Source organism: Ciona robusta, unplaced genomic scaffold, assembly GCF_009617815.1.
Source record: "Ciona robusta unplaced genomic scaffold, ASM961781v2 AP042751.1".
NCBI classification, from domain to species: Eukaryota; Metazoa; Chordata; class Ascidiacea; order Phlebobranchia; family Cionidae; genus Ciona; species Ciona robusta.
In genome coordinates, this window is record NW_028323130.1 from 127607 (window position 1) to 148453 (window position 20847).

The window sequence follows — 20847 nt, forward strand, 5'->3', positions numbered from 1 at the left end:
ATATATTGTTAACGTAAATTAAAAAAATCATTTCATACCAAAAGCGTATTTTTGAAAATTTTGTTTTATAGTCATTGCCTAACTCATTCAGTATTCCCAGACGGTCACCCATTCAAGTACTAACTGAACCCGAGATTGCTTGACTTCCGAGATCGGACGAGATCGGGTACTTTCAATCTGGTATGGAGATAGGCAGATTTATGTTTTGAATCTTGATTAATATATTTTTAAGGTAAATTAAAAAATCATTTCATACCAAAAGCGTATTTTTGAAAATTTTGTTTTATAATCATTGCCTAACTCATTAAGTACTAACTGAACCCGAGATTGCTTGACTTCCGAGATCGGACGAGATCGGGTACTTTCAATCTGGTATGGAGATAGGCAGAATTATGTATTGAATCTTGATTAATATGTTGTTAACGTAAATTAAAAATTCATTTTATACCAAAAGCGTATTTTTGAAAATTTTGTTTCATAATCATTGCCTAACTCATTCAGTATTCCCAGACGGTCACCCATTCAAGTACTAACTGAACCCGAGATTGCTTGACTTCCGAGATCGGACGAGATCGGGTACTTTCAATCTGGTATGTAGTTAGGCAGAATTATGTTCTGAATCTTGATTAATATATAGTTAACGTAAATTAAAAATTCATTTTATACCAAAAGCGTATTTTTGAAAATTTACTGTTATAATCATTGCCTAACTCATTCAGTATTCCCAGACGGTCACCCATTCAAGTACTAACTGAACCCGAGATTGCTTGACTTCCGAGATCGGGTACTTTTAATCTGGTATGGAGATAGGCAGAATTATGTTTTGAATCTTGATTAATATATTGTTAACGTAAATTAAAAAAATCAATTCATACCAAAAGCGTATTTTTGAAAATTTTGTTTTATAGTCATTGCCTAACTCATTCAGTATTCCCAGACGGTCACCCATTCAAGTACTAACTGAACCCGAGATTGCTTGACTTCCGAGATCGGACGAGATCGGGTACTTTCAATCTGGTATGGAGATAGGCAGAATTATGTTTTGAATCTTGATTAATATATTTTTAAGGTAAATTAAAAAATCATTTCATACCAAAAGCGTATTTTTGAAAATTTTGTTTTATAATCATTGCCTAACTCATTAAGTACTAACTGAACCCGAGATTGCTTGACTTCCGAGATCGGACGAGATCGGGTACTTTCAATCTGGTATGTAGTTAGGCAGAATTATGTTCTGAATCTTGATTAATATATAGTTAACGTAAATTAAAAATTCATTTTATACCAAAAGCGTATTTTTGAAAATTTACTGTTATAATCATTGCCTAACTCATTCAGTATTCCCAGACGGTCACCCATTCAAGTACTAACTGAACCCGAGATTGCTTGACTTCCGAGATCGGGTACTTTTAATCTGGTATGGAAATAGGCAGAATTATGTTTTGAATCTTGATTAATATATTGTTAACGTAAATTAAAAAAATCAATTCATACCAAAAGCGTATTTTTGAAAATATTGTTTTATAATCATTGCCTAACTCATTCAGTATTCCCAGACGGTCACCCATTCAAGTACTAACTGAACCCGAGATTGCTTGACTTCCGAGATCGGACGAGATCGGGTACTTTCAATCTGGTATGAAGATAGGCAGAATACTTTATTGAGTCTTGACTAATATATTGTTAAGGTAAATTAAAAAATCATTTTATACCAAAAGCGTATTTTTGAAAATTTTGTTTTGTAATCATTGCCTAACTCATTCAGTATTCCCAGACGGTCACCCATTCAAGTACTAACTGAACCCGAGATCGCTTGACTTCCGAGATCGGACGAGATCGGGTACTTTCAATCTGGTATGGAGATAGGCAGAATACTTTATTGAATCTTGACTAATATATTATTAAGGTAAATTAAAAAATCATTTTATACCAAAAGCGTATTTTTGAAAATTTTGTTTTTTAATCATTGCCTAACTCATTCAGTATTCCCAGACGGTCACGCATTCAAGTACTAACTGAACCCGAGATTGCTTGACTACCGAGATCGGACGAGATCGGGTACTTTCAATCTGGTATGGAGATAGGCAGACTTATGTATTGAATCTTGATTAATATGTTGTTAACGTAAATTAAAAAATCATTTTATACCAAAAGCGTATTTTTGAAAATTTTGTTTCATAATCATTGCCTAACTCATTCAGTATTCCCAGACGGTCACCCATTCAAGTACTAACTGAACCCGAGAATGCTTGACTTCCGAGATCGGACGAGAACGGGTACTTTCAATCTGGTATGGAGATAGGCAGAATACTTTATTGAATCTTGATTAATATATTGTTAAGGTAAATTAAAAAATCAATTTATACCAAAAGCGTATTTTTGAAAATTTTGTTTTATAATCATTGCCTAACTCATTCAGTATTCCCAGACGGTCACCCATTCAATTACTAACTGAACCCGAGATTGCTTGACTTCCGAGATCGGACGAGATCGGGTACTTTCAATCTGGTATGGAGATAGGCAGAGTTATGTTTTGAATCTTGATTAATATATTGTTAACGTAAATTAAAAAAATCATTTTATACCAAAAGCGTATTTTTGAAAATTTTGTTTTATAATCATTACCTAACTCATTCAGTATTCCCAGACGGTCACCCATTCAAGTACTAACTGAACCCGAGATTGCTTGACTTCCGAGATCGGACGAGATCGGGTACTTTCAATCTGGTATGGAGATAGGCAGAATACTTTATTGAATCTTGACTAATATATTGTTAAGGTAAATTAAAAAATCATTTTATACCTAAAGCGTATTTTTGAAAATTTTGTTTTATAATCATTGCCTAACTCATTCAGTATTCCCGGACGGTCACCCATTCAAGTACTAACTGAACCCGAGATTGCTTGACTTCCGAGATCGGAAGAGATCGGGTACTTTCAATCTGGTATGGAGATAGGCAGAATTATGTTTTGAATCTTGATTAATATATTGTTAACCTAAATTAAAAAAATCATTTTATACCAAAAGCGTATTTTTGAAAATTTTGTTTTATAATCATTGCCTAACTCATTCAGTATTCCCAGACGGTCACCCATTCAAGTACTAACTGAACCCGAGATTGCTTGACTTCCGAGATCGGGTACTTTTAATCTGGTATGGAGATAGGCAGAATTATGTTTTGAATCTTGATTAATATATTGTTAACGTAAATTAAAAAAATCATTTCATACCAAAAGCGTATTTTTGAAAATTTTGTTTTATAGTCATTGCCTAACTCATTCAGTATTCCCAGACGGTCACCCATTCAAGTACTAACTGAACCCGAGATTGCTTGACTTCCGAGATCGGACGAGATCGGGTACTTTCAATCTGGTATGGAGATAGGCAGAATTATGTTTTGAATCTTGATTAATATATTTTTAAGGTAAATTAAAAAATCATTTCATACCAAAAGCGTATTTTTGAAAATTTTGTTTTATAATCATTGCCTAACTCATTAAGTATTCCCAGACGGTCACCCATTCAAGTACTAACTGAACCCGAGATTGCTTGACTTCCGAGATCGGACGAGATCGGGTACTTTCAATCTGGTATGGAGATAGGCAGAATTATGTATTGAATCTTGATTAATATGTTGTTAACGTAAATTAAAAAATCATTTTATACCAAAAGCGTATTTTTGAAAATTTTGTTTCATAATCATTGCCTAACTCATTCAGTATTCCCAGACGGTCACCCATTCAAGTACTAACTGAACCCGAGAATTGCTTGACTTCCGAGATCGGACGAGATCGGGTACTTTCAATCTGGTATGTAGTTAGGCAGAATTATGTTCTGAATCTTGATTAATATATAGTTAACGTAAATTAAAAATTCATTTTATACCAAAAGCGTATTTTTGAAAATTTACTGTTATAATCATTGCCTAACTCATTCAGTATTCCCAGACGGTCACCCATTCAAGTACTAACTGAACCCGAGATTGCTTGACTTCCGAGATCGGGTACTTTTAATCTGGTATGGAGATAGGCAGAATTATGTTTTGAATCTTGATTAATATATTGTTAACGTAAATTAAAAAAATCAATTCATACCAAAAGCGTATTTTTGAAAATATTGTTTTATAATCATTGCCTAACTCATTCAGTATTCCCAGACGGTCACCCATTCAAGTACTAACTGAACCCGAGATTGCTTGACTTCCGAGATCGGACGAGATCGGGTACTTTCAATCTGGTATGAAGATAGGCAGAATACTTTATTGAGTCTTGACTAATATATTGTTAAGGTAAATTAAAAAATCATTTTATACCAAAAGCGTATTTTTGAAAATTTTGTTTTGTAATCATTGCCTAACTCATTCAGTATTCCCAGACGGTCACCCATTCAAGTACTAACTGAACCCGAGATCGCTTGACTTCCGAGATCGGACGAGATCGGGTACTTTCAATCTGGTATGGAGATAGGCAGAATACTTTATTGAATCTTGACTAATATATTATTAAGGTAAATTAAAAAATCATTTTATACCAAAAGCGTATTTTTGAAAATTTTGTTTTTTAATCATTGCCTAACTCATTCAGTATTCCCAGACGGTCACGCATTCAAGTACTAACTGAACCCGAGATTGCTTGACTACCGAGATCGGACGAGATCGGGTACTTTCAATCTGGTATGGAGATAGGCAGACTTATGTATTGAATCTTGATTAATATGTTGTTAACGTAAATTAAAAAAATCATTTTATACCAAAAGCGTATTTTTGAAAATTTTGTTTCATAATCATTGCCTAACTCATTCAGTATTCCCAGACGGTCACCCATTCAAGTACTAACTGAACCCGAGAATGCTTGACTTCCGAGATCGGACGAGAACGGGTACTTTCAATCTGGTATGGAGATAGGCAGAATACTTTATTGAATCTTGATTAATATATTGTTAAGGTAAATTAAAAAATCAATTTATACCAAAAGCGTATTTTTGAAAATTTTGTTTTATAATCATTGCCTAACTCATTCAGTATTCCCAGACGGTCACCCATTCAATTACTAACTGAACCCGAGATTGCTTGACTTCCGAGATCGGACGAGATCGGGTACTTTCAATCTGGTATGGAGATAGGCAGAGTTATGTTTTGAATCTTGATTAATATATTGTTAACGTAAATTAAAAAAATCATTTTATACCAAAAGCGTATTTTTGAAAATTTTGTTTTATAATCATTACCTAACTCATTCAGTATTCCCAGACGGTCACCCATTCAAGTACTAACTGAACCCGAGATTGCTTGACTTCCGAGATCGGACGAGATCGGGTACTTTCAATCTGGTATGGAGATAGGCAGAATACTTTATTGAATCTTGACTAATATATTGTTAAGGTAAATTAAAAAATCATTTTATACCTAAAGCGTATTTTTGAAAATTTTGTTTTATAATCATTGCCTAACTCATTCAGTATTCCCGGACGGTCACCCATTCAAGTACTAACTGAACCCGAGATTGCTTGACTTCCGAGATCGGAAGAGATCGGGTACTTTCAATCTGGTATGGAGATAGGCAGAATTATGTTTTGAATCTTGATTAATATATTGTTAACCTAAATTAAAAAAATCATTTTATACCAAAAGCGTATTTTTGAAAATTTTGTTTTATAATCATTGCCTAACTCATTCAGTATTCCCAGACGGTCACCCATTCAAGTACTAACTGAACCCGAGATTGCTTGACTTCCGAGATCGGGTACTTTTAATCTGGTATGGAGATAGGCAGAATTATGTTTTGAATCTTGATTAATATATTGTTAACGTAAATTAAAAAAATCATTTCATACCAAAAGCGTATTTTTGAAAATTTTGTTTTATAGTCATTGCCTAACTCATTCAGTATTCCCAGACGGTCACCCATTCAAGTACTAACTGAACCCGAGATTGCTTGACTTCCGAGATCGGACGAGATCGGGTACTTTCAATCTGGTATGGAGATAGGCAGAATTATGTTTTGAATCTTGATTAATATATTTTTAAGGTAAATTAAAAAATCATTTCATACCAAAAGCGTATTTTTGAAAATTTTGTTTTATAATCATTGCCTAACTCATTAAGTATTCCCAGACGGTCACCCATTCAAGTACTAACTGAACCCGAGATTGCTTGACTTCCGAGATCGGACGAGATCGGGTACTTTCAATCTGGTATGGAGATAGGCAGAATTATGTATTGAATCTTGATTAATATGTTGTTAACGTAAATTAAAAAATCATTTTATACCAAAAGCGTATTTTTGAAAATTTTGTTTCATAATCATTGCCTAACTCATTCAGTATTCCCAGACGGTCACCCATTCAAGTACTAACTGAACCCGAGATTGCTTGACTTCCGAGATCGGACGAGATCGGGTACTTTCAATCTGGTATGTAGTTAGGCAGAATTATGTTCTGAATCTTGATTAATATATAGTTAACGTAAATTAAAAATTCATTTTATACCAAAAGCGTATTTTTGAAAATTTACTTTTATAATCATTGCCTAACTCATTCAGTATTCCCAGACGGTCACCCATTCAAGTACTAACTGAACCCGAGATTGCTTGACTTCCGAGATCGGGTACTTTTAATCTGGTATGGAGATAGGCAGAATTATGTTTTGAATCTTGATTAATATATTGTTAACGTAAATTAAAAAAATCATTTCATACCAAAAGCGTATTTTTGAAAATTTTGTTTTATAGTCATTGCCTAACTCATTCAGTATTCCCAGACGGTCACCCATTCAAGTACTAACTGAACCCGAGATTGCTTGACTTCCGAGATCGGACGAGATCGGGTACTTTCAATCTGGTATGGAGATAGGCAGAGTTATGTTTTGAATCTTGATTAATATATTGTTAACGTAAATTAAAAAAATCATTTTATACCAAAAGCGTATTTTTGAAAATATTGTTTTATAATCATTGCCTAACTCATTCAGTATTCCCAGACGGTCACCCATTCAAGTACTAACTGAACCCGAGATTGCTTGACTTCCGAGATCGGGTACTTTCAATCTGGTATGAAGATAGGCAGAATACTTTATTGAGTCTTGACTAATATATTGTTAAGGTAAATTAAAAAATCATTTTATACCAAAAGCGTATTTTTGAAAATTTTGTTTTATAATCATTGCCTAACTCATTCAGTATTCCCAGACGGTCACCCATTCAAGTACTAACTGAACCCGAGATTGCTTGACTTCCGAGATCGGACGAGATCGGGTACTTTCAATCTGGTATGGAGATAGGCAGAATAACGTATTGAATCTTGGTTAATATATTGTTAACGTAAATTAAAAAAATCATTTTATACCAAAAGCGTATTTTTGAAAATTTTGTTTTATAATCATTGCCTAACTCATTCAGTATTCCCAGACGGTCACCCATTCAAGTACGAACTGAACCCGAGATTGCTTGACTTCCGAGATCGGACGAGATCGGGTACTTTCAATCTGGTATGGAGATAGGCAGAGTTATGTTTTGAATCTTGATTAATATATTGTTAACGTAAATTAAAAAAATCATTTTATACCAAAAGCGTATTTTTGAAAATTTTGTTTTATAATCATTGCCTAACTCATTCAGTATTCCCAGACGGTCACCCATTCAAGTACTAACTGAACCCGAGATTGCTTGACTTCCGAGATCGGACGAGATCGGGTACTTTCAATCTGGTATGGAGATAGGCAGAATACTTTATTGAATCTTGACTAATATATTGTTAAGGTAAATTAAAAAATCATTTTATACCTTAAGCGTATTTTTGAAAATTTTGTTTTATAATCATTGCCTAACTCATTCAGTATTCCCGGACGGTCACCCATTCAAGTACTAACTGAACCCGAGATTGCTTGACTTCCGAGATCGGAAGAGATCGGGTACTTTCAATCTGGTATGGAGATAGGCAGAATTATGTTTTGAATCTTGATTAATATATTGTTAACCTAAATTAAAAAAATCATTTTATACCAAAAGCGTATTTTTGAAAATTTTGTTTTATAATCATTGCCTAACTCATTCAGTATTCCCAGACGGTCACCTATTCAAGTACTAACTGAACCCGAGATTGCTTGACTTCCGAGATCGGGTACTTTTAATCTGGTATGGAGATAGGCAGAATTATGTTTTGAATCTTGATTAATATATTGTTAACGTAAATTAAAAAAATCATTTCATACCAAAAGCGTATTTTTGAAAATTTTGTTTTATAGTCATTGCCTAACTCATTCAGTATTCCCAGACGGTCACCCATTCAAGTACTAACTGAACCCGAGATTGCTTGACTTCCGAGATCGGACGAGATCGGGTACTTTCAATCTGGTATGGAGATAGGCAGAATTATGTTTTGAATCTTGATTAATATATTTTTAAGGTAAATTAAAAAATCATTTCATACCAAAAGCGTATTTTTGAAAATTTTGTTTAATAATCATTGCCTAACTCATTAAGTATTCCCAGACGGTCACCCATTCAAGTACTAACTGAACCCGAGATTGCTTGACTTCCGAGATCGGACGAGATCGGGTACTTTCAAACTGGTATGGAGATAGGCAGAATTATGTATTGAATCTTGATTAATATGTTGTTAACGTAAATTAAAAAATCATTTTATACCAAAAGCGTATTTTTGAAAATTTTGTTTCATAATCATTGCCTAACTCATTCAGTATTCCCAGACGGTCACCCATTCAAGTACTAACTGAACCCGAGATTGCTTGACTTCCGAGATCGGGTACTTTCAATCTGGTATGTAGTTAGGCAGAATTATGTTCTGAATCTTGATTAATATATAGTTAACGTAAATTAAAAATTCATTTTATACCAAAAGCGTATTTTTGAAAATTTACTTTTATAATCATTGCCTAACTCATTCAGTATTCCCAGACGGTCACCCATTCAAGTACTAACTGAACCCGAGATTGCTTGACTTCCGAGATCGGGTACTTTTAATCTGGTATGGAGATAGGCAGAATTATGTTCTGAATCTTGATTAATATATTGTTAACGTAAATTAAAAAAATCATTTCATACCAAAAGCGTATTTTTGAAAATTTTGTTTTATAGTCATTGCCTAACTCATTCAGTATTCCCAGACGGTCACCCATTCAAGTACTAACTGAACCCGAGATTGCTTGACTTCCGAGATCGGACGAGATCGGGTACTTTCAATCTGGTATGGAGATAGGCAGAGTTATGTTTTGAATCTTGACTAATATATTGTTAAGGTAAATTAAAAAATCATTTTATACCAAAAGCGTATTTTTGAAAATATTGTTTTATAATCATTGCCTAACTCATTCAGTATTTCCAGACGGTCACCCATTCAAGTACTAACTGAACCCGAGATTGCTTGACTTCCGAGATCGGACGAGATCGGGTACTTTCAATCTGGTATGGAGATAGGCAGAATAACGTATTGAATCTTGGTTAATATATTGTTAACGTAAATTTAAAAAATCATTTTATACCAAAAGCGTATTTTTGAAAATTTTGTTTAATAATCATTGCCTAACTCATTAAGTATTCCCAGACGGTCACCCATTCAAGTACTAACTGAACCCGAGATTGCTTGACTTCCGAGATCGGACGAGATCGGGTACTTTCAAACTGGTATGGAGATAGGCAGAATTATGTATTGAATCTTGATTAATATGTTGTTAACGTAAATTAAAAAATCATTTTATACCAAAAGCGTATTTTTGAAAATTTTGTTTCATAATCATTGCCTAACTCATTCAGTATTCCCAGACGGTCACCCATTCAAGTACTAACTGAACCCGAGATTGCTTGACTTCCGAGATCGGGTACTTTCAATCTGGTATGTAGTTAGGCAGAATTATGTTCTGAATCTTGATTAATATATAGTTAACGTAAATTAAAAATTCATTTTATACCAAAAGCGTATTTTTGAAAATTTACTTTTATAATCATTGCCTAACTCATTCAGTATTCCCAGACGGTCACCCATTCAAGTACTAACTGAACCCGAGATTGCTTGACTTCCGAGATCGGGTACTTTTAATCTGGTATGGAGATAGGCAGAATTATGTTCTGAATCTTGATTAATATATTGTTAACGTAAATTAAAAAAATCATTTCATACCAAAAGCGTATTTTTGAAAATTTTGTTTTATAGTCATTGCCTAACTCATTCAGTATTCCCAGACGGTCACCCATTCAAGTACTAACTGAACCCGAGATTGCTTGACTTCCGAGATCGGACGAGATCGGGTACTTTCAATCTGGTATGGAGATAGGCAGAGTTATGTTTTGAATCTTGACTAATATATTGTTAAGGTAAATTAAAAAATCATTTTATACCAAAAGCGTATTTTTGAAAATATTGTTTTATAATCATTGCCTAACTCATTCAGTATTTCCAGACGGTCACCCATTCAAGTACTAACTGAACCCGAGATTGCTTGACTTCCGAGATCGGACGAGATCGGGTACTTTCAATCTGGTATGGAGATAGGCAGAATAACGTATTGAATCTTGGTTAATATATTGTTAACGTAAATTTAAAAAATCATTTTATACCAAAAGCGTATTTTTGAAAATTTTGTTTTATAATCATTGCCTAACTCATTCAGTATTCCCAGACGGTCACCCATTCAAGTACTAACTGAACCCGAGATTGCTTGACTTCCGAGATCGGACGAGATCGGGTACTTTCAATCTGGTATGGAGATAGGCAGAATACTTTATTGAATCTTGACTAATATATTATTAAGGTAAATTAAAAAATCATTTTATACCAAAAGCGTATTTTTGAAAATTTTGTTTTTTAATCATTGCCTAACTCATTCAGTATTCCCAGACGGTCACCCTTTCAAGTACTAACTGAACCCGAGATTGCTTGACTTCCGAGATCGGGTACTTTTAATCTGGTATGGAGATAGGCAGAATTATGTTTTGAATCTTGATTAATATATTGTTAACCTAAATTAAAAAAATCATTTTATACCAAAAGCGTATTTTTGAAAATTTTGTTTTATAATCATTGCCTAACTCATTCAGTATTCCCAGACGGTCACCCATTCAAGTACTAACTGAACCCGAGATTGCTTGACTTCCGAGATCGGGTACTTTTAATCTGGTATGGAGATAGGCAGAATTATGTTTTGAATCTTGATTAATATATTGTTAACGTAAATTAAAAAATCATTTCATACCAAAAGCGTATTTTTGAAAATTTTGTTTTATAATCATTGCCTAACTCATTCAGTATTCCCAGACGGTCACCCATTCAAGTACTAACTGAACCCGAGATTGCTTGACTTCCGAGATCGGACGAGATCGGGTACTTTCAATCTGGTATGGAGATAGGCAGAATAACGTATTGAATCTTGGTTAATATATTGTTAACGTAAATTTAAAAAATCATTTTATACCAAAAGCGTATTTTTGAAAATTTTGTTTTATAATCATTGCCTAACTCATTCAGTATTCCCAGACGGTCACCCATTCAAGTACTAACTGAACCCGAGATTGCTTGATTTCCGAGATCGGACGAGATCGGGTACTTTCAATCTGGTATGGAGATAGGCAGAATACTTTATTGAATCTTGACTAATATATTATTAAGGTAAATTAAAAAATCATTTTATACCAAAAGCGTATTTTTGAAAATTTTGTTTTTTAATCATTGCCTAACTCATTCAGTATTCCCAGACGGTCACCCTTTCAAGTACTAACTGAACCCGAGATTGCTTGACTTCCGAGATCGGGTACTTTTAATCTGGTATGGAGATAGGCAGAATTATGTTTTGAATCTTGATTAATATATTGTTAACCTAAATTAAAAAAATCATTTTATACCAAAAGCGTATTTTTGAAAATTTTGTTTTATAATCATTGCCTAACTCATTCAGTATACCCAGACGGTCACCCATTCAAGTACTAACTGAACCCGAGATTGCTTGACTTCCGAGATCGGGTACTTTTAATCTGGTATGGAGATAGGCAGAATTATGTTTTGAATCTTGATTAATATATTGTTAACGTAAATTAAAAAAATCATTTCATACCAAAAGCGTATTTTTGAAAATTTTGTTTTATAGTCATTGCCTAACTCATTCAGTATTCCCAGACGGTCACCCATTCAAGTACTAACTGAACCCGAGATTGCTTGACTTCCGAGATCGGGTACTTTCAATCTGGTATGGAGATAGGCAGAATTATGTTTTGAATCTTGATTAATATGTTGTTAACGTAAATTAAAAAAATCATTTTATACCAAAAGCGTATTTTTGAAAATTTTGTTTTATAATCTATAGCCCCGCTACTTTTAATTGTTATTCATAGACTTCTGATTTCTCGCAGATCCGACTTTACAGGCTGTAGCGGTTAGCTATATCGTAGCTGCTATGTACGTTTTGAATGCCCTTTGTATCTCTTTGATTAATGCAACAATTTCTGACCTTCCTTGATTTTCATTGAAGCTTGATCCAATTGAATATATGTATTTTGGTACAGTCATTAAATCGAATAATCATCAGAATAGCATGCAGGCGATTTTATACAAAGACGGGTAAAAGGCGTTACGAATAAGAGAATGTGACGTCACACAGAATAGACCGAAAGTCCTCTCTCTTCCATTGTTGTTGTCTTGCTTTAATGTCCATTGCTGAATGTAGACTTTGCCCAAGGAATGTAGGTCACACGGGTTCATGGCTCTGGACTCGTAAGGTTCGGCCCTGCCCGTTCCATGGATATAGGTCGGATTGCTACAAGACCTCCCTTGCCGACGAAAAATTACTAAATTGGCTTTTAAATGGTTATGTTCCAGTTGTAGCAAATCCGACACACAAGGCGAATAGAAAGGGGAAGAAATAAGATAAGGATCAGGAGTGTCCAATTTATCTGAAAAACATCTAAAACCAAGCGCCATTAAAACTGTCGCACAACATCACAAACATGCAATCACGGACACGTGTATATGTTATTGGTGGGTGTATGAACATATTGTGTGTAGGTGTTGTGTTTTTGTGTGTACGACGAGATTAGGTTAAGGCGTTGTGACGCCTTCAAAACTGTGCTTAACACGAAACCGCTGAACACCACCATCGATCATACTACCGAGCGCCGGACACCAGGTTCCTATTGCCAGGCCAAAAAATAACAATACAAAGCACAATAAAAAAAATCCAAAATATCGATTAAAATTTCAAAGATCAGTCTCATAAATTTTCCAGCGTGCCGGGCGGCGAAGTAACCGGCCAGCCCTGCTGGTGCGAACGGGTATATCGGGAATGATGGGCTCGAACGGCGGAGATTGCTGTGGAGGAATGGGTAAAGGTAAAGAACCAGTGGTCGCATTGGGATCTGCGTTAAAAGATCTGACATCAGGGTTCATGGTAAAAATGTCGTTTTCACCTTCCACTCTGCAAACTGGACTACCAGCATTTTCGAGGCTGGTCGTTATATCCAATAGAGTATTTGCAGGTTTTAAGCGGTCTATGGAAACAGTAGTGACTCGTGTGCCAAAGTCAATCGTGAAGTATTTCTTCGCGCGTCCAACAACTCGGAAAGGACCTTCGTACGGACGTTCAAGTGCCCTTTTGACACGATCTACCCGAACAAACACATGCGAGCAGGACCAAAGGTTGGGATCTATGTATGACGGGTTTCGCAGTAGAGGTCGCGCGAGAGTCGGGCGAAGTTTGTTCATACGATTTCGCAAATCGCCAAGAAACGAACGCTGGTCCACATTGCAGTCTGGTTTCTCAAAGAATTGTCCTGGCAAACGAAGAGTTGTGCCGTACACCAACTCGGCACATGAACATTTTAAATCTTGCTTATATGCAGACCGTAAACCGAGCATGACCCAAGGAAGATTGCCTAACCAACCATTTTCGTTGGTTTGAGCCATAATAGATGCTTTTAATGAACGGAAAAAACGTTCCGCCATACCGTCAGACATGGGATGAAAACTGGTGGTAAAAATGAGTTTGGCCCCCAGAAATTTGGCCAAATCGGACCAGGTAGCCGATGTGAACTGTGCGCCTCGGTCAGTCGTTATTTGTGCAGGCGCACCAAAGTTAGCTACCCAATGAAAGCAGAACGCGTGTACAACCGTGTCGGTACGTATATCGGTCATGGGTACAACGATAGGGTATCGGGTGAATCTATCAATTATTAGCAGGATGTACCGATAACCTTCGCAACATGGTAGCGGGCCAGCTATATCAATATGGACGCTGTGGAATCGTTGGGAAGGAACAGATATGGTTTGAATGCTGCTAAATGTATGGCGACCGACCTTCGATTGTTGGCATGATAGACATGCCTTAGAGTAATCTCTAATATTAGCATTCATGCCCTTCCAGACAAAGCGTTCTGCAATAAGTCGTTGTGAAGCTCGTATCCCGGGGTGTGATAGAGAATGGAAATGATTGAAAATCTCGCGGCGAAATGACTCGGGAACAATGGGACGGAATGAGCCAGTAGATACATCACCCAATAATGTGACGTGTGAAACTGGTAGAGTTCGGGCTTCAATGCACAAACTGGACTCTGGAGACTGCCTCAAAGACTGGACAGATTTATCATTTGATTGAGCGTTTGCCATAGATTCGTAATCAACAATGGAAGCGCAGTCAGTAAAAATTGCATTAATTTCGGGCCTTGACAAGCAGTCAGCAATTACATTTTCGTCACCCTTAAGGAACTCCATTGTACAATTGTATTCTGAAATGTAGCTGAGATGGCGACTCTGCCTAGCCGAAGCCGACTCAAATCTACCTGTCAATGCCGAAACAAGTGGCTTGTGGTCTGTAAGTATCACGAATGTCCGGGACTCCAAATAATAACGAAAATGCCTCAAAGACGAATACACGGCTAAGAGTTCCAAATCGAATGTGCTGTAGTTGCGCTCGGCTGAGGTCAGAGTTCTGGAAAAAAATGACAGCGGAGCCCATGCTCCATCGACCTTTTGTTCGAGTACACCTGCGACCGCAACGCCACTCGCGTCAGTGACCAGGCGGGTCTGGGCGTCGGGGAGAGGGAAGGTGAGAGTTACTTTGTTGGCCACGATAGATTTGATATCCTCAAATGCCTTATTTGCTTCTTCTGTCCATGAAATCGGAGAAGTTTTTGGCAACGTGGGCGAAATCAATGAATTTAGAGGTGCCAGTATGGTAGCACAGTTGGGAATAAATTTATGGTAAAAGTTCACAGCGCCCAGGAATGTTCTGAGGCCCCGAATTGTTTGCGGGCGAGGATAATTGGCCAAAGCATCAACTTTAGAATCTGGAGGGGAAATACCGCTGGTAGTTACAGTGTGACCCAGAAAGTCGATTGTATCCACACCGAAAATACACTTCTGCTTGTTCAATATAAGGCCGTACTGCAACACGCGCTCAAACACAGTTAATAAATGACTGACATGTTCCTCCCGACTTTTGCTATATACAATTGCGTCATCAATATACACGAAAATAAAATCAAGATCACCAAAAATAGTATCCATGAGGCGTTGAAAGGTTGCACCGGAATTGCGAAGGCCCAGGCTCAGACGAGTCCATTCGAACAAACCAAGTGGGCAATTAAAGGCTGTAATCGGTATGTGTTCAGGTTTAACGGGAACTTGAAAATAACCGGATTTAAGGTCAAGCTTACTGAATATCGTGGACCCGGCGAGGTGAGCAGTCATATCGGCCATTAAAGGAATAGGGTATCGGGATGGAATTGTGTGTAGATTGAGGTTTCGGTAATCAACCGTTACCCTGTAAGACCCATCAGGTTTCTTTACCAAATGTAATGGAGAAGCATAACTCGAATTTGATGGACGAATGATGCCTAACTGCAGAAGTTTAGTGATTTCCTTTTTAGCAGCGGCCAGTTTAACAGGGTCGAGCCTACGTACACGACAGACAACCGGGTAACCAGTGGTTTCAATTTCGTGCTCCACGTCATGTCGAACAGGCAACGAAAAACGGGACTCGTCAAATGCGGTGGGAAAAAGGCGCAGAAAATCGTCAAAATTTGCTACATCGGACGGTTTAACGTCGGGTATAGGGGCAGGGATAAACTCTGGTTCGGGGTTAGACTGAGAAAGGCGACGTGGCGGTTGTGAAATACAAAATAGTCGGCGATTACTGACGTCAATCATCATTTGGAAATAATCTAAGAAATCAAGGCCCAGAATCGGGTAACGAACATTTGCAATATGAAAATCCCAGCGAAAAATTCCACAGTCAACAAGAGACACAGAAAGTGGTTTACAGCCGTATGTTCGAATATTTGTGTCATTGAGAGCAACCAACTTCGTATCAGAGCAATTGTATAGGCAATTATCGTCCTCTAAAGGGGGAACAACGGAGACTTCGGCACCAGTGTCGACCAAGAAATTTAACTTGTTGTTATTATCAAAAACAAAAAATAAACGGGATCGTCTCCTGATTTGCCCCTTGTTACTAACATTACACGAAATTGACTTAGGGTTAGTATGAGAATGCACTCTGGCAGCTGATCCAATAAAACGCGCGCGCGATCGAGTCGCCGGCCTCCGATGCACGCGCCCAACTAGTTTTTTGCATTGTTGGATCCCCAAGCGCACGGAGCCTCACACCGAAAGGCATTCGGTCCGAAACGTTCGTGGTAAGAACAAAAACCAGCGGATGCGCGACCGCCTCCAAGGACCCTACCAGGCGCACGATACCTAAAATTTCCGCTATTCTGCTGCCACGCGCCGCTGCTTGACATTCGCTGAGGTCCATTCTCGACACCTGACAATCTACTGGTGTTAGACCAACGCGGCTCGCGATATCGCAATGGCGGGACATGAGGACGAGGTAAGCCGGCGCTCGCCATTGTTCTGCCGGGAGAGACCGACGAGCGTTCAGCCGATGCATTCAATTTCCGAACACTATCGGATAAAATCTCAACACGCCTCTCCAAGGATTCGTTCGTAAGGGCCAGTTTCCTCGCCTCATGCGCACTGAGATGAGACTCGACGCGTCGGCCTTTCATAAACTCATCTGCACATTTAACCAGCTCCTTAAAATCTAAATCCCTGCGTGCACGTAAGTTGGAACTAACATCCGGTGGTAGGCACCTTAAAAGTCTGTTTCTCATCAATTTTCTCCCAAGCGGAGTGTTTTGATCAGGGCCAAGGAACAACTGCATTTTATGGACAAAACGACTGGGAGAATCATTACCAATATCTATAGTCTCAAACATCGAGTTGAGGTTAGCGTCTTCACACCGACCAAACTCGTACAACAAAGTCTCTTTTAGCACGCTGTAAGGCTGGTCTGTGTCGGCAGATAAAGCATATTCGACAAGAGCAAATTCCGACTCGTTTAGGGCATCAATGACCAGATGGAACTTATCAATTTCGCTATTTACATTTGCCCGTCCAAACCAACTTTCCGTACACTTAAACCAAAACTCTGCCGCTTCCGGCCAAAATTTTCGAAGTGGTTTTGATTTATTAACACCATTAGAAAAATCGGGAGGGGAAAGGGCGCTAAAAGTCGGATTGACGGCGGGAATTAAGGATGAATTAAATGCGGGGGCGGAAGGCACCGTAGGTAAAACGACAGGTGAAAACGGGGTGCTGGCGCGTAGGACTGGTGTCGCGTCGTCGTTAGGAAACGTCATAAGGTCAATGGGTGTGTTCACAGTATCATGCAACACAGAAGAAGCGCCACTAACCTGAACCCATCCGACTTGTGGTGATAAGTTCGTGGACGTGGCAAATGCTGGAGTTCCCAGCATATTTGTAATCTTGTTTGAAGCCGCTGTAGTTCGCGGTGTCTGTACGGTGGTGAATGGTATGGAATGCCCATAGAATGCCATGTTTTCGATTCCGCCCGACAGAAATAATGCCTGCTGTGGTCTCAGACGTTTCCAGCCGAGTAATTTGAGGTCTGATCCTTATCTGGGAATAATTCAGTATAGTTAATTAATAAAACGGGAAGGTGTTAAAAAATTAATACAGACGTAACATCAACAGAACATAAAAGAATCGGGTAAATACGATATTATCGACACAATAATAATAACAAAAACGTAACTACTGTAAATCTTTAATCGTTGCTCCCTCGGCGAAAATGCTGTCTTCTAATAATGAGCGAGAAACTTCCAGATAACGTTGACGGCAACAGCGGATTACCAGATATTAACGGATGTACTCCCAGATAATAGATGTTCTCCCAGATAATGGATGTTCTCCCAGATAACAGATGTAATTCCAGAGATCCGTGTGTGTTCGGCTTTGTCAATAGCGGAAGGATACGTGTTCAAATCATCACGTCGAGGTCACCATTTATAGCCCCGCTACTTTTAATTGTTATTCATAGACTTCTGATTTCTCGCAGATCCGACTTTACAGGCTGTAGCGGTTAGCTATATCGTAGCTGCTATGTACGTTTTGAATGCCCTTTGTATCTCTTTGATTAATGCAACAATTTCTGACCTTCCTTGATTTTCATTGAAGCTTGATCCAATTGAATATATGTATTTTGGTACAGTCATTAAATCGAATAATCATCAGAATAGCATGCAGGCGATTTTATACAAAGACGGGTAAAAGGCGTTACGAATAAGAGAATGTGACGTCACACAGAATAGACCGAAAGTCCTCTCTCTTCCATTGTTGTTGTCTTGCTTTAATGTCCATTGCTGAATGTAGACTTTGCCCAAGGAATGTAGGTCACACGGGTTCATGGCTCTGGACTCGTAAGGTTCGGCCCTGCCCGTTCCATGGATATAGGTCGGATTGCTACAAATCATTACCTAACTCATTCAGTATTCCCAGACGGTCACCCATTCAAGTACTAACTGAACCCGAGATTGCTTGACTTCCGAGATCGGACGAGATCGGGTACTTTCAATCTGGTATGGAGATAGGCAGAATACTTTATTGAATCTTGACTAATATATTGTTAAGGTAAATTAAAAAATCATTTTATACCTAAAGCGTATTTTTGAAAATTTTGTTTTATAATCATTGCCTAACTCATTCAGTATTCCCGGACGGTCACCCATTCAAGTACTAACTGAACCCGAGATTGCTTGACTTCCGAGATCGGAAGAGATCGGGTACTTTCAATCTGGTATGGAGATAGGCAGAATTATGTTTTGAATCTTGATTAATATATTGTTAACCTAAATTAAAAAAATCATTTTATACCAAAAGCGTATTTTTGAAAATTTTGTTTTATAATCATTGCCTAACTCATTCAGTATTCCCAGACGGTCACCCATTCAAGTACTAACTGAACCCGAGATTGCTTGACTTCCGAGATCGGGTACTTTTAATCTGGTATGGAGATAGGCAGAATTATGTTTTGAATCTTGATTAATATATTGTTAACGTAAATTAAAAAAATCATTTCATACCAAAAGCGTATTTTTGAAAATTTTGTTTTATAGTCATTGCCTAACTCATTCAGTATTCCCAGACGGTCACCCATTCAAGTACTAACTGAACCCGAGATTGCTTGACTTCCGAGATCGGACGAGATCGGGTACTTTCAATCTGGTATGGAGATAGGCAGAATTATGTTTTGAATCTTGATTAATATATTTTTAAGGTAAATTAAAAAATCATTTCATACCAAAAGCGTATTTTTGAAAATTTTGTTTTATAATCATTGCCTAACTCATTAAGTACTAACTGAACCCGAGATTGCTTGACTTCCGAGATCGGACGAGATCGGGTACTTTCAATCTGGTATGGAGATAGGCAGAATTATGTATTGAATCTTGATTAATATGTTGTTAACGTAAATTAAAAATTCATTTTATACCAAAAGCGTATTTTTGAAAATTTTGTTTCATAATCATTGCCTAACTCATTCAGTATTCCCAGACGGTCACCCATTCAAGTACTAACTGAACCCGAGATTGCTTGACTTCCGAGATCGGACGAGATCGGGTACTTTCAATCTGGTATGTAGTTAGGCAGAATTATGTTCTGAATCTTGATTAATATATAGTTAACGTAAATTAAAAATTCATTTTATACCAAAAGCGTATTTTTGAAAATTTACTTTTATAATCATTGCCCAACTCATTCAGTATTCCCAGACGGTCACCCATTCAAGTACTAACTGAACCCGAGATTGCTTGACTTCCGAGATCGGGTACTTTTAATCTGGTATGGAGATAGGCAGAATTATGTTTTGAATCTTGATTAATATATTGTTAACGTAAATTAAAAAAATCATTTCATACCAAAAGCGTATTTTTGAAAATTTTGTTTTATAGTCATTGCCTAACTCATTCAGTATTCCCAGACGGTCACCCATTCAAGTACTAACTGAACCCGAGATTGCTTGACTTCCGAGATCGGACGAGATCGGGTACTTTCAATCTGGTATGGAGATAGGCAGAGTTATGTTTTGAATCTTGATTAATATATTGTTAACGTAAATTAAAAAATCATTTTATACCAAAAGCGTATTTTTGAAAATATTGTTTTATAATCATTGCCTAACTCATTCAGTATTCCCAGACGGTCACCCATTCAAGTACTAACTGAACCCGAGATCGCTTGACTTCCGAGATCGGACGAGATCGGGTACTTTCAATCTGGTATGGAGATAGGCAGAATACTTTATTGAATCTTGACTAATATATTATTAAGGTAAATTAAAAAATCATTTTATACCAAAAGCGTATTTTTGAAAATTTTGTTTTTTAATCATTGCCTAACTCATTCAGTATTCCCAGACGGTCACGCATTCAAGTACTAACTGAACCCGAGATTGCTTGACTACCGAGATCGGACGAGATCGGGTACTTTCAATCTGGTATGGAGATAGGCAGACTTATGTATTGAATCTTGATTAATATGTTGTTAAC

The 20847-nt window shown here is 37.3% G+C and overlaps 17 non-coding genes and 41 pseudogenes across 17 annotated transcripts; all 58 read right to left on the bottom strand.

Annotated features, from left to right (window-relative positions):
* Window positions 1-75: 75 nt before the first annotated feature.
* LOC149723108 (5S ribosomal RNA) lies at window positions 76-194 on the bottom strand. The gene has a single exon (XR_016387113.1). It is a non-coding gene; the product is annotated as a 5S ribosomal RNA (ribosomal RNA).
* Window positions 195-485: 291 nt separating this feature from the next.
* Window positions 486-604, bottom strand: LOC149723109 (5S ribosomal RNA; annotated as a pseudogene).
* Window positions 605-703: 99 nt separating this feature from the next.
* LOC149723110 (5S ribosomal RNA) lies at window positions 704-812 on the bottom strand (annotated as a pseudogene).
* A 100-nt stretch (window positions 813-912) lies between these two features.
* Window positions 913-1031, bottom strand: LOC149723111 (5S ribosomal RNA). Its single transcript, XR_016387114.1, has one exon. It is a non-coding gene; the product is annotated as a 5S ribosomal RNA (ribosomal RNA).
* A 500-nt stretch (window positions 1032-1531) lies between these two features.
* Window positions 1532-1650, bottom strand: LOC149723112 (5S ribosomal RNA; annotated as a pseudogene).
* Window positions 1651-1749: 99 nt separating this feature from the next.
* LOC149723113 (5S ribosomal RNA) lies at window positions 1750-1868 on the bottom strand (annotated as a pseudogene).
* Window positions 1869-1967: 99 nt separating this feature from the next.
* LOC149723114 (5S ribosomal RNA) lies at window positions 1968-2086 on the bottom strand (annotated as a pseudogene).
* Window positions 2087-2185: 99 nt separating this feature from the next.
* LOC149723115 (5S ribosomal RNA) lies at window positions 2186-2304 on the bottom strand (annotated as a pseudogene).
* Window positions 2305-2403: 99 nt separating this feature from the next.
* LOC149723116 (5S ribosomal RNA) lies at window positions 2404-2522 on the bottom strand (annotated as a pseudogene).
* A 100-nt stretch (window positions 2523-2622) lies between these two features.
* LOC149723117 (5S ribosomal RNA) lies at window positions 2623-2741 on the bottom strand (annotated as a pseudogene).
* Window positions 2742-2840: 99 nt separating this feature from the next.
* Window positions 2841-2959, bottom strand: LOC149723118 (5S ribosomal RNA; annotated as a pseudogene).
* A 100-nt stretch (window positions 2960-3059) lies between these two features.
* LOC149723119 (5S ribosomal RNA) lies at window positions 3060-3168 on the bottom strand (annotated as a pseudogene).
* A 100-nt stretch (window positions 3169-3268) lies between these two features.
* On the bottom strand, window positions 3269-3387 carry LOC149723120 (5S ribosomal RNA). The gene has a single exon (XR_016387115.1). It is a non-coding gene; the product is annotated as a 5S ribosomal RNA (ribosomal RNA).
* Window positions 3388-3486: 99 nt separating this feature from the next.
* Window positions 3487-3605, bottom strand: LOC149723121 (5S ribosomal RNA). The gene has a single exon (XR_016387043.1). It is a non-coding gene; the product is annotated as a 5S ribosomal RNA (ribosomal RNA).
* Window positions 3606-3704: 99 nt separating this feature from the next.
* Window positions 3705-3824, bottom strand: LOC149723122 (5S ribosomal RNA; annotated as a pseudogene).
* A 99-nt stretch (window positions 3825-3923) lies between these two features.
* Window positions 3924-4032, bottom strand: LOC149723123 (5S ribosomal RNA; annotated as a pseudogene).
* A 100-nt stretch (window positions 4033-4132) lies between these two features.
* LOC149723124 (5S ribosomal RNA) lies at window positions 4133-4251 on the bottom strand (annotated as a pseudogene).
* Window positions 4252-4350: 99 nt separating this feature from the next.
* On the bottom strand, window positions 4351-4469 carry LOC149723125 (5S ribosomal RNA; annotated as a pseudogene).
* Window positions 4470-4568: 99 nt separating this feature from the next.
* On the bottom strand, window positions 4569-4687 carry LOC149723126 (5S ribosomal RNA; annotated as a pseudogene).
* Window positions 4688-4787: 100 nt separating this feature from the next.
* LOC149723127 (5S ribosomal RNA) lies at window positions 4788-4906 on the bottom strand (annotated as a pseudogene).
* Window positions 4907-5005: 99 nt separating this feature from the next.
* Window positions 5006-5124, bottom strand: LOC149723128 (5S ribosomal RNA; annotated as a pseudogene).
* A 100-nt stretch (window positions 5125-5224) lies between these two features.
* Window positions 5225-5343, bottom strand: LOC149723129 (5S ribosomal RNA; annotated as a pseudogene).
* Window positions 5344-5442: 99 nt separating this feature from the next.
* Window positions 5443-5561, bottom strand: LOC149723130 (5S ribosomal RNA; annotated as a pseudogene).
* Window positions 5562-5661: 100 nt separating this feature from the next.
* On the bottom strand, window positions 5662-5770 carry LOC149723131 (5S ribosomal RNA; annotated as a pseudogene).
* Window positions 5771-5870: 100 nt separating this feature from the next.
* Window positions 5871-5989, bottom strand: LOC149723132 (5S ribosomal RNA). The gene has a single exon (XR_016387116.1). It is a non-coding gene; the product is annotated as a 5S ribosomal RNA (ribosomal RNA).
* Window positions 5990-6088: 99 nt separating this feature from the next.
* Window positions 6089-6207, bottom strand: LOC149723133 (5S ribosomal RNA). Its single transcript, XR_016387054.1, has one exon. It is a non-coding gene; the product is annotated as a 5S ribosomal RNA (ribosomal RNA).
* Window positions 6208-6306: 99 nt separating this feature from the next.
* On the bottom strand, window positions 6307-6425 carry LOC149723134 (5S ribosomal RNA; annotated as a pseudogene).
* Window positions 6426-6524: 99 nt separating this feature from the next.
* LOC149723135 (5S ribosomal RNA) lies at window positions 6525-6633 on the bottom strand (annotated as a pseudogene).
* A 100-nt stretch (window positions 6634-6733) lies between these two features.
* LOC149723136 (5S ribosomal RNA) lies at window positions 6734-6852 on the bottom strand. The gene has a single exon (XR_016387117.1). It is a non-coding gene; the product is annotated as a 5S ribosomal RNA (ribosomal RNA).
* Window positions 6853-6952: 100 nt separating this feature from the next.
* On the bottom strand, window positions 6953-7061 carry LOC149723137 (5S ribosomal RNA; annotated as a pseudogene).
* Window positions 7062-7160: 99 nt separating this feature from the next.
* LOC149723138 (5S ribosomal RNA) lies at window positions 7161-7279 on the bottom strand. Its single transcript, XR_016387118.1, has one exon. It is a non-coding gene; the product is annotated as a 5S ribosomal RNA (ribosomal RNA).
* A 100-nt stretch (window positions 7280-7379) lies between these two features.
* LOC149723139 (5S ribosomal RNA) lies at window positions 7380-7498 on the bottom strand (annotated as a pseudogene).
* Window positions 7499-7598: 100 nt separating this feature from the next.
* Window positions 7599-7717, bottom strand: LOC149723140 (5S ribosomal RNA). The gene has a single exon (XR_016387119.1). It is a non-coding gene; the product is annotated as a 5S ribosomal RNA (ribosomal RNA).
* Window positions 7718-7816: 99 nt separating this feature from the next.
* LOC149723141 (5S ribosomal RNA) lies at window positions 7817-7935 on the bottom strand (annotated as a pseudogene).
* Window positions 7936-8244: 309 nt separating this feature from the next.
* On the bottom strand, window positions 8245-8363 carry LOC149723142 (5S ribosomal RNA). Its single transcript, XR_016387120.1, has one exon. It is a non-coding gene; the product is annotated as a 5S ribosomal RNA (ribosomal RNA).
* A 99-nt stretch (window positions 8364-8462) lies between these two features.
* On the bottom strand, window positions 8463-8581 carry LOC149723143 (5S ribosomal RNA; annotated as a pseudogene).
* Window positions 8582-8680: 99 nt separating this feature from the next.
* On the bottom strand, window positions 8681-8789 carry LOC149723144 (5S ribosomal RNA; annotated as a pseudogene).
* A 99-nt stretch (window positions 8790-8888) lies between these two features.
* LOC149723145 (5S ribosomal RNA) lies at window positions 8889-8997 on the bottom strand (annotated as a pseudogene).
* A 100-nt stretch (window positions 8998-9097) lies between these two features.
* Window positions 9098-9216, bottom strand: LOC149723146 (5S ribosomal RNA). Its single transcript, XR_016387121.1, has one exon. It is a non-coding gene; the product is annotated as a 5S ribosomal RNA (ribosomal RNA).
* A 99-nt stretch (window positions 9217-9315) lies between these two features.
* On the bottom strand, window positions 9316-9434 carry LOC149723147 (5S ribosomal RNA; annotated as a pseudogene).
* A 100-nt stretch (window positions 9435-9534) lies between these two features.
* LOC149723148 (5S ribosomal RNA) lies at window positions 9535-9653 on the bottom strand (annotated as a pseudogene).
* Window positions 9654-9752: 99 nt separating this feature from the next.
* LOC149723149 (5S ribosomal RNA) lies at window positions 9753-9861 on the bottom strand (annotated as a pseudogene).
* A 99-nt stretch (window positions 9862-9960) lies between these two features.
* Window positions 9961-10069, bottom strand: LOC149723150 (5S ribosomal RNA; annotated as a pseudogene).
* A 100-nt stretch (window positions 10070-10169) lies between these two features.
* On the bottom strand, window positions 10170-10288 carry LOC149723151 (5S ribosomal RNA). The gene has a single exon (XR_016387123.1). It is a non-coding gene; the product is annotated as a 5S ribosomal RNA (ribosomal RNA).
* A 99-nt stretch (window positions 10289-10387) lies between these two features.
* Window positions 10388-10506, bottom strand: LOC149723152 (5S ribosomal RNA; annotated as a pseudogene).
* Window positions 10507-10606: 100 nt separating this feature from the next.
* On the bottom strand, window positions 10607-10725 carry LOC149723153 (5S ribosomal RNA). Its single transcript, XR_016387124.1, has one exon. It is a non-coding gene; the product is annotated as a 5S ribosomal RNA (ribosomal RNA).
* Window positions 10726-11033: 308 nt separating this feature from the next.
* LOC149723154 (5S ribosomal RNA) lies at window positions 11034-11142 on the bottom strand (annotated as a pseudogene).
* A 99-nt stretch (window positions 11143-11241) lies between these two features.
* Window positions 11242-11360, bottom strand: LOC149723155 (5S ribosomal RNA). Its single transcript, XR_016387125.1, has one exon. It is a non-coding gene; the product is annotated as a 5S ribosomal RNA (ribosomal RNA).
* Window positions 11361-11460: 100 nt separating this feature from the next.
* On the bottom strand, window positions 11461-11579 carry LOC149723156 (5S ribosomal RNA). Its single transcript, XR_016387032.1, has one exon. It is a non-coding gene; the product is annotated as a 5S ribosomal RNA (ribosomal RNA).
* A 517-nt stretch (window positions 11580-12096) lies between these two features.
* LOC149723157 (5S ribosomal RNA) lies at window positions 12097-12205 on the bottom strand (annotated as a pseudogene).
* Window positions 12206-18771: 6566 nt separating this feature from the next.
* Window positions 18772-18890, bottom strand: LOC149723158 (5S ribosomal RNA; annotated as a pseudogene).
* A 99-nt stretch (window positions 18891-18989) lies between these two features.
* On the bottom strand, window positions 18990-19108 carry LOC149723159 (5S ribosomal RNA; annotated as a pseudogene).
* A 100-nt stretch (window positions 19109-19208) lies between these two features.
* Window positions 19209-19317, bottom strand: LOC149723160 (5S ribosomal RNA; annotated as a pseudogene).
* A 100-nt stretch (window positions 19318-19417) lies between these two features.
* Window positions 19418-19536, bottom strand: LOC149723161 (5S ribosomal RNA). Its single transcript, XR_016387126.1, has one exon. It is a non-coding gene; the product is annotated as a 5S ribosomal RNA (ribosomal RNA).
* A 291-nt stretch (window positions 19537-19827) lies between these two features.
* LOC149723162 (5S ribosomal RNA) lies at window positions 19828-19946 on the bottom strand (annotated as a pseudogene).
* A 308-nt stretch (window positions 19947-20254) lies between these two features.
* Window positions 20255-20373, bottom strand: LOC149723163 (5S ribosomal RNA). The gene has a single exon (XR_016387127.1). It is a non-coding gene; the product is annotated as a 5S ribosomal RNA (ribosomal RNA).
* Window positions 20374-20472: 99 nt separating this feature from the next.
* Window positions 20473-20591, bottom strand: LOC149723164 (5S ribosomal RNA; annotated as a pseudogene).
* A 99-nt stretch (window positions 20592-20690) lies between these two features.
* Window positions 20691-20809, bottom strand: LOC149723165 (5S ribosomal RNA; annotated as a pseudogene).
* Window positions 20810-20847: the final 38 nt, after the last annotated feature.